Below are 8,887 nucleotides of genomic sequence, written 5' to 3'. Positions count from 1 at the left end.
TCACTCCTGGGTGTACACACTGCCTGATCTCCTCCCCCTTGAGTGTGAGTAGAATCTATAAATATGGTATCACTCCAATGGTTATGTTACTTTATACAGCAAAAGGGATTCTAGAGATATAATTAAGGTCCCTGGAGTCAACCAAAAGGGAGGTTATCCTGGGTGGGGCTGACTTAATCTGGAGTGGCTTTAAAAGAGACAAAGTGGCAGCTGGTACTCTCCTGTTGGTCTGGAAGAAAGCAAAGAGCCATGTTGTGAAGGACCTATGGAGGGAGCCACCTGGCTGGAACCTAAGGGCAGCCGCTCGATATGCAAGGAAGTGGGGACCTCAGCCCTACAAGTGAAGGACATGCATTATGTCTACACCCGGAATAAGCCTGGTAGAGGATCCTGAGCTCCAAATGAGAACACAGCCTCTGCCTTGATTTCAGCCTGGTGAGACCATGAGCTAAGAACTCTACCTAACCTATGTCCCAACTACAGACTCAAAAAACTGTGAGATTAAAAAAAAAGGCATTTTGTTTTAGCCACTGATTTTGAAAGAAGTGTTATGCAGCAATAGAAAACTAGTACACCATGACGGTGGTAGGTTCTGTGACTTCTTGCCCGCATTGCGTCTCGGCTCCACACTATGACCAGGCATGCTTTTGCAGCTGTGGAGGCCACCCTTGAAGCTGGCAAGAAAATGAGCTCAAATAAACACCTACTGTTTGTTATCTCTATTCTTGCGTTCTTTGCTCCATTTGAGCCAACCTGCCCATGAATAATGGGAATCTTTCAAAAATACTGCTTTTGCCCTTCCTTGCTCAAAACCTGCAGTAACTCCATTCTTTCTGCTTGAGACATCAATTCTGGGCTGCTAATCCCAGTGTTGAAGGCCATCCCAGCCCTTTTTCTCCCTCTCACAACCTCTCTATTCTGGGTCTCATGGAATCTGCATGGCCCTTCCCACCTGCCTGGATTGCTCCCCTCTGTGTGCTGCTGCTGTCTACTCCCAAGGGCATTTGTCCTACCCCTTGCCTCCTAGTCCCATTCACTTGATGGGGCTTTAACATGCCACCCCCAACCCCCGATAAAATAACAGTGACTCCCACCCACGGTACTCTCTCTATTCCATCACACCTGGCACAAATAAATGTTGAGCATCCCTGCAGTTGATTACAACCAATAATAAAGCTCCATGAATATCACATCGTTTAAACCTCTTCCTGCCAAGATTTCAAGCTCTCCAAGGGCATTGACCAAGGTTACTCCAGGTGCTACATCCAGAATCAGAAAAGGCATTTGTAGTCATAATACCCCCAAACTGGACACACAGATGTCTATCGTCAGGCAGAGAGATGAGCAAATTGTGTGATTTCCATACAATGGAATACTATTCAGCTAAAGAAAGGGTAAGTTACTAATAACATGCTATGATGTGGATGAATCTCAAAGACATTTTACTGAGCATAAGACAATATACAAACTGTATAACTTATGTGTATAAAAATCTATAAAACCCAAAACTAATCTGTACTGAAAGTAGACAAGTGGCTGCCTGGGGCTAGGGGTCAGGGAGATAACTGGCAAGGGGCACAAAACTATTTGGGGTGATGGAAATGTCCTGTATTTTGATTGTGGTGCTGGCTACAGGGAATCATACATTTGTCAAAAGTCATCCAATTGTATTTTTAAAATGGATGCATTTTTGGGGGCACGTGGGTGGCTCAGTCAGTTGAGCCTCTGACTTCAGCTGCAATCATGATCTCACAGTTTATGAGTTTGAGCCCTGCATCAGGCTCACTACTGTCAGCACAGAGCCTGCTTCGGATCCTGTCCTCCTCTATCTCTGGCCCTCCCTTGCTCGATCTCTCTATCTCAAAAATAAATAAAACATTTAAAAGATAAATACAACAGATGCATTTTATGGTATGTAAACTATGCCTCAAGACTGACTTAAAAAGAAAAAAATCTTTGAATAGTCTTAGGCAACTAAGACTTTGTTGGCAATGTCATAAGCTACAGCATTCTGAAATGGAGATGGGCACATGGTTTGTAAAGGGGGAGCCCCAGGAAAATGCCTGCAGACTCCCATGGAGGCAGCAGCCCCTAGAACGCTGACAGAGGCATCTCCCCCAGACAGATGAGCTCCTAGTCTGAGGTCAAAATGCGGCTTACAAGGTGAGCTAACCAATTTAAACAGGGACCGCTCAGGAACAAAGTCCAGAAAAAGGGGAGACAGAGGAAAGCAAAGAGGGGCCAGGTGTTCTGGAAGAGAAGCCTGGATTGGGAGGTTCAAAGATGGTCTGGCCACCCCTAAGCTCTCCCCATGCCGTGCCTCGGGGTGGGGCCCTTGCAGAGGCCTCATCATGACTCAAAGGAAGAGCTTTCAGGACACGCCACGCTGCTCTAAACCCACACATCCCGGCCACCGGCCTAATGACAGTCTGAACAGGGGGCGTGGGCTTTCCCACCAATGAAAGGCATCCTCACTGGGATCAACCGTCGGAGGGCCATTGCCCAGGTCCTCCCGCCGTGTGTGGCCTGTGGCTAGCCAGCCACTACCCCACTTCCCACTGTCACTCAGGACACTGCCCATGAGATGAAGTTCAGCGAGGGCAGTGGCTGGAAAGGGGGGAGACAGAGCAGGGGTCTAGACATGGAGAGAGCCAGATAAAAACAAGGAAGGAAGGAACTTTGGAAGGAATGAACTCATACCTGAACAACTAGCACCCCTAACTGTAAAGAGGCAGAAACCAAGTCCTGACATTAGAAAAGGAAGGGCTTACACATGGGCTGGTGCCTTGTGGAGAGCCTCAGGAACTGGTGAGCACAGGGACGAGGAAGGAGGAGGCCATGAACTCAGCAGTGGTTTGGAGCAGCAGAGACTAAAAGGGGAAGAGCGGCTGCTGATGAGGAGAGACAAGTGCAAAGTGGCTCTAGGGTCTAGTGGGATCATGGCGCCTGTTTATACAAATGGCTACCAGGTGGCCCCTCTACCTGACCAAACCCTGAATGCGCCTCCTCTTCTCCTGAACACGATCAACAGCACCACCTTGTATCAGGGCGCCAGCCCCACACTCATCAGTGTGGCCCTGACCCACTTAACCCAGCAGGCTGGACGCTGCCCACCCTCTCTGGGGAGACTGCCGCTATCACCTCCAGCCACCCCACTTGCTGAATTGTGCCAACACATGCTCAGTCACGGAGAGGAGCACCAACACATATTAAGTATTTATCATCCTAGACATTTTAATTACAATTCTCATAACAACCCTGGGAGGAAGGCAGCCCTAGCTCCACTCTGCTGACAAAGAACCTGCAGCTCAGACGGTTTGGTTAATTTGCCCAAATCTAAACAGCTGGTAAGGGCCCCGACCACGACCCAACTCTCTTCCCTCTCCAGCCTCCTGCTCTGCGGCAGACACTAACAGGATTCCATTCAATTCACTCCCCTGATTGAAATCCTTCAGTGACTCCCCATTGCCTACAGCTGGTTTTTCTAAAAGTATTTTCCGTGGTAATAGTCTATTTGCCCAGAACACTAACCTATCACACAGACGGGAGCAGGTGTGAGGGGGTGAAGCCCGCCCGCCCGTCCTGCTTTCCCAGTGGCCTCTCCTCTCCAAGCCTCAACCTCATGGCAGCAGGTTAAAGACAGAACTCGCGAATGAACCGCTGGCCTCTTCCTGAACTTCCTATTTTAATGAAGGATCAGACCATCCATGCAGGAACCCGAATGCCACCCTTCTTACCATATTCTCATTCCCTCACCTTCCACACGCAATCAGAAAGCCCACTTGGTGGGCCTTCCACACCTTCCTTGAACTAGCCTCCTGCTTTTCATTCGCAGAGCGAACACCCAATCACCCAAGCCCAAGCGATTTCGGCCTCTCACCTGGAGCAATGGCACAGCCTCCCCCTCCCACCTGTGCACCTTGAGAGTGCAGTCCACTCCCCGCACAGCAGCCAAAGTAAGTTGACAGAAAATTCCCAGCCAAAGAAGAGGGCCACTCTGACACAGGACTTGCTGACCTTTGAGTGGATTGCCCTTCCCCCCAATCAAATGCGGCCATGCATTTATTCTTACTTTTATTTAAAATTCTTTCATAACCTTGGGTTGCCTGGGTGGCACAGTTGGTTGAGTGTCTGGCATCGGCTCAGGTCATCATTTCATGGTTTGAGGGTTCGAACCTGGCGTTGGGCTCTGTGCTGACAGCTCAGAGCCTGGAGCCTGTCTTCGGACTCTGTGTCTCCCTCTCTCTCTGGCCCTCCCCTGCTTTCACTGTCTCTCTTTCTCAAAAATAAATAAAACATAACAAATTTTTGTAAATAAAATACTTTTATAACCATGAGAGGAGAGTATTGACCAAAAAAGTAAGCTGAGAGTCAAAAGGGTGGGGTGCTGGTTACTTGATTTGTGGGTGACCACTGAGTTCCACCACCCATGGAGCAGAGTTAACAGAATCTGCTCCTTCTCTCTTGCCAGCCATCATCATGGAAATAAGTTATGTAAAATATTCAGAATTAATTACAAGGAACATATACATCTACGGCACTCTTGCGTTTCACTGACATGAAATAATAAACGTGGTTGACAACATGATGTTCTAAGATTTAAAACAAATTCGATGATGTAATTAAGTGCCTATCTTTCCACTTTTACTCATGCATAGAATGAGATCCCTCTTCGGACTCTATATTTATGCCTGGAGCTGGCCACAGGGTCATATAAATCATGTGAAGATTTGGAGCAGATGTTACTGAGGAGCTGGAATTCTGTTAGGACTACATTTTAATGGAAAAATGACACAGAGCAGACTTCCTACATGCCTCACAGATAGAGTAATATGGCTACTTGAAAGGAATATTTATATTACAGATAGGCTGATTTGTAATCAATGAACGTGACTGCTTACTGTCTGCTCTTGGATGAGTCAGACAGCAGAGTGGGTAGGCATTTCTGGGCAGGAGGGGAGTGGGCCACTGGGGAGAAGGCTTCCAGGGTCTTCTCTATCAGGGTGGTCTTGTGCCCTTTCTCCTCTTGCTGGCCGACGGAGTGCATGGGCTGGCAGCCTCAGAAATTCTTGCTTGACAGGGAAGTGGTAAATGTGAGCTAAACCTGAAACCCCACCAATGACAGAAAAGAGATCTGTGGCTGTGTACATTTCAAAGGTTTTTGAAATCATCTGCTTTGGTGGGGTTGACTCCTTATAGCCTGTTTCATCTGAAGTCTTTGTTTTGGACAATTTTCTAGAAATGATTTTCTAGACAGGCAGAATGCCCTTCTGAAGATGCCTGTGTGCTTCTCAGGCAAAGCAGGTGATGTTCTGCTTCATGTGACTCTGGCTCCCGTGTTTTTATCCTTCCCCTTCAAGTTCCCGAGTGGAGCAAGCATCCCAGAGCCACAGGCCAGATCCTCTCCTTCTTCTCCGCCTCCCCTGTCTCCTCTTCCTCCTCCTCCTCTCTGCCTTCCTGTCTTCCTCCTCCTCCTTCGACCCTGCCCCCTCCTCTGCCACCTCCTTCCCTTCCCCCTCCTCCTCCCCACCTCTCCCTCCTTCTCCTGCTTCTCCTTTTTCTTTCTCACAACTTAGAAAATGAAGAAATACAGCTACAATATTCAACATGGGAGGTCTGGAGGATAGATGGATTGGAAAATGACTTAACCCAAACAATGACTCAGTTAGATTTATGGAGACAGAATAAGGTTGTTGATCTCACCTTAGGTTAGGTGTTCTGAATAGCTTAACACACCACCGTCAACCGGGTGGCCATCTGTGACTTCAGGGGAGAGGTGGGGCAGGTGGGGAGAAGCAGCAGGACTGTTATCAAGTGCTCCCCGAGTACATGCTGGGGTTTGGGGCGGGGGGGGGGGCACTGACACGCTTCCCTCCCCGCACCGAGCACCTGGGTGTAGACGCCTCACCATTACTGTTCTTCCACAGGAAGGCTCTGGACTCAGAAAGGCAGCCACAGAGCCAGCACCTGGCTTGCGTCATGTCAGAGTAGCCTGGGTTCAGTCCGGCAGAATGAATGACAGACACACAAGAATGGCAAGAATGCCATAAATCTAAAAGTCACTTTTCTGGATGAGGTAATCACAAGGATCACCGAAAACAGAGTAGTGGTTACCGATGTGTACTATAGAGAGGCTGTGCCTGCCTATTCAGATTGGGTACCGAAGCTAGACCACACTGCCCTTATCATTTCACCGTTTCAAAAATTCATTGGATAATTACTATGTACTAAGCCCTGTGTGAAGTTCAGCAGTCACGTGATTTCCGGGTTGTTTTCATCGGCATAGGGTAGTTTGAATCACACAGAGATACGTAGACTCTAAGAACAAACAACAAAATATTAGCTATGGCTCTTAGGGTAATTGGCTAATGGGAAATTCTTATGTTTATACAGCATTTAAAAAATATATATATAACACTGCCTAGGATATGTCTGACTCGGGCTACGGGAGAAAGTTCTCTCAACAGTGACCCATCTACACTTAGCAAGGGCAGCATGTTAGTTGCTGCTGTGATCACACAAATTGTTACCGACTGGTCACACACTGTGTTTGCATTGGAAGCTGGTTGATCTCAATGTCCACTTCTTAGAAAGCCCCCAAACTTAGGTCCTTTTAGATTTTTCCAGAGCTTTTTGCATGGTTCCTCAGTGAACGAGTTTGATTCAAGTCCCAGAGAACCCATAGGCCAATGCCTAGTTTGTTCTGTCATATTTAATGTGCAAGGAAATGGAATGTATGCCAATTTCAAAGCAGTTCCTCAAAACCAGACCTTCCTTTTTCCTCCAGAACAGTGCAACACACTACTGCTTTTAGTCTTTTTTCTTGGGCCAAGTTTAGATAAGACATAAACTCCAGGCAATTCGGAATGCACTAAGGTATGCAGGGGCACCTGCTGCGAAAACAAGGAGGACTTTGCTGAGCAGCAGTGAGGACACACCCAAGGGTGAGGGACGGCCAAGGACTTAACTCTTATAAATACTGACTACACTGAGTAAGGATTTTGGGATTTCATGTAAATATTTCTCTCTCCAAATACTTACAGGATCTGTAAGAAAACAACAATAAAAATGAATTATTTGGTGAAACACGGATGACCAAAGCTCATCTCACTGCAGAGGGCAGGAGAGAAGGTGTGTGGACTTGTCCTACATGAAATCTGATACTGTTGTGAGATCTGGATACACCACAAAGTCACAGGACACTTTGATCATTATCGATGGTCACAGAAAGCCTGCCTGCCTATTGCTATAATGTTCAAGGTACACACTATATGAAAATTATTTCTGCTTTGTAGTCAACCAGTAGAAAATGCCAGTTTTGATTCTGGACCTGCCAAAGTGTACCTCTAAGTTATGCTTTGATTATCTCAGCACAAATTTTCTTAATATGTTTGCTAAACAGGGTAACATTACCATGGATACTTTCCACTGCCCTACAACTTCCCTTACCCATTCTGGCACTTTCCTCTCAACACGACCACATATGATACCAATTGAACACATTAGTAAGTCATTTGTTCTCCCCACGGATGGGAAATCCAGAGGGAAAAGCTGCATAGAAATGTGGAAGAGAGAGGAAACATAAAATGGAAGAGAATGAGCAGGGGGTGGAGAAGAGGAACTTGGCTCAGAGAATGTACTGGGCTGTCTTAGCCCTTTCCTGGTGCATGTAGCCTCCATGTTTAGGCTGCTCAGAAGTTCCCACTTCTGGGTGAGGGAACACATGGAGCTAGCTGACAAAGGGACCGGGAGGACGGGCAGCTGGAGCACACAGAGAAGGCAGGAGACAGCCTTTTCTCTGCTCATTGGCAGGAGAGCTAAGAACCAGCAGCCCCTTGTTACCCCAGGGCATTCCACATGCCGAGGGCCTGGGCTCACCTTCCTACTCCTTCACACGACTGAGCTGCATCAGGTGGAAATGTCTTCCCTGCAGTCACTCTGTAAGTCTTGTGTGGGAGCTGACCCTTCTGAATGCTGTGTTGGGCAAATCTGCGGGGCTGATGGCACTACTGGTACCAGTACCTCGTGCTGGGCAGTGACGGGCTGCGGTGACACAGCACACCGGAGGAGGCGTCCTGTTATTGTGCTGCTCCTGTTCCCTCCAAAATGTCTCCAGACTTTGTCCCTTCTCTCCACTGCCACTGCCAGCTAAGACCCAGCCACTGATACTGCAATGTCCTCCCTGCTCCCCTTTCTCAGTCCCTCTTGTCAACCTCAGCTTCCCTCCTGGCAGCCAGAATCCTCTTCCCAGACACAAGTTTGATCATGGCTCTTACTCTGCTTATGGACACCTTCAGTGAATTCCTGTTTCATTCTGAGATAGACTTCGAAGTCTGTTACGTGGTCCATGAAGCCTATGTGGGGGGCTTCTGCACCCCTGCCCCAAGCCTCACTTGTGGGCCCCTCTCACCCCACATCCCCCTCTTGTGCGCCCACAGGACACATGGGTCATCGGCAGGAGCTATGCTCTGTGCCTGGGATGCCCTCCTCTTCTCTCTCCCTTGGCATTGCCCCCAACACCAGCCCCCTCTCACCCCTTGCCCTTCTTGCAGATCTTGGCTCAGGCCATTATTTTCCCGGGGAAGCCTTCCCTGACCCTGAGGCTAGACCAGGCTCCCTCATCATTCACTAGGAGAACCACATTCTTGTCCTCCATGGTATTTACTGGAGTTTGGAATGAGACATTAAGCAAGAGGGGGAAACGCACGCATCTCAGAAGACCTTTCTCTGGGGCTCTCCCGGGCTTTGCTGCCTGCAGGTCTTGTACCCCACAGGGCACCGTGCCCTTCTCTGTTTCCCCAGCCGGTCACGGCATTTTTCAGACTGTCTCGCGTTTGTCTGTGTGTCTGTCTCTCCTTCAGTCTGCACAGCACGTCCACCTATCACC

The sequence above is a fragment of the Suricata suricatta genome, chromosome 6 (genome assembly GCF_006229205.1).
Source record: "Suricata suricatta isolate VVHF042 chromosome 6, meerkat_22Aug2017_6uvM2_HiC, whole genome shotgun sequence".
Classification (NCBI taxonomy): Eukaryota; Metazoa; Chordata; class Mammalia; order Carnivora; family Herpestidae; genus Suricata; species Suricata suricatta.
This window is presented reverse-complemented; position numbering follows the sequence as displayed.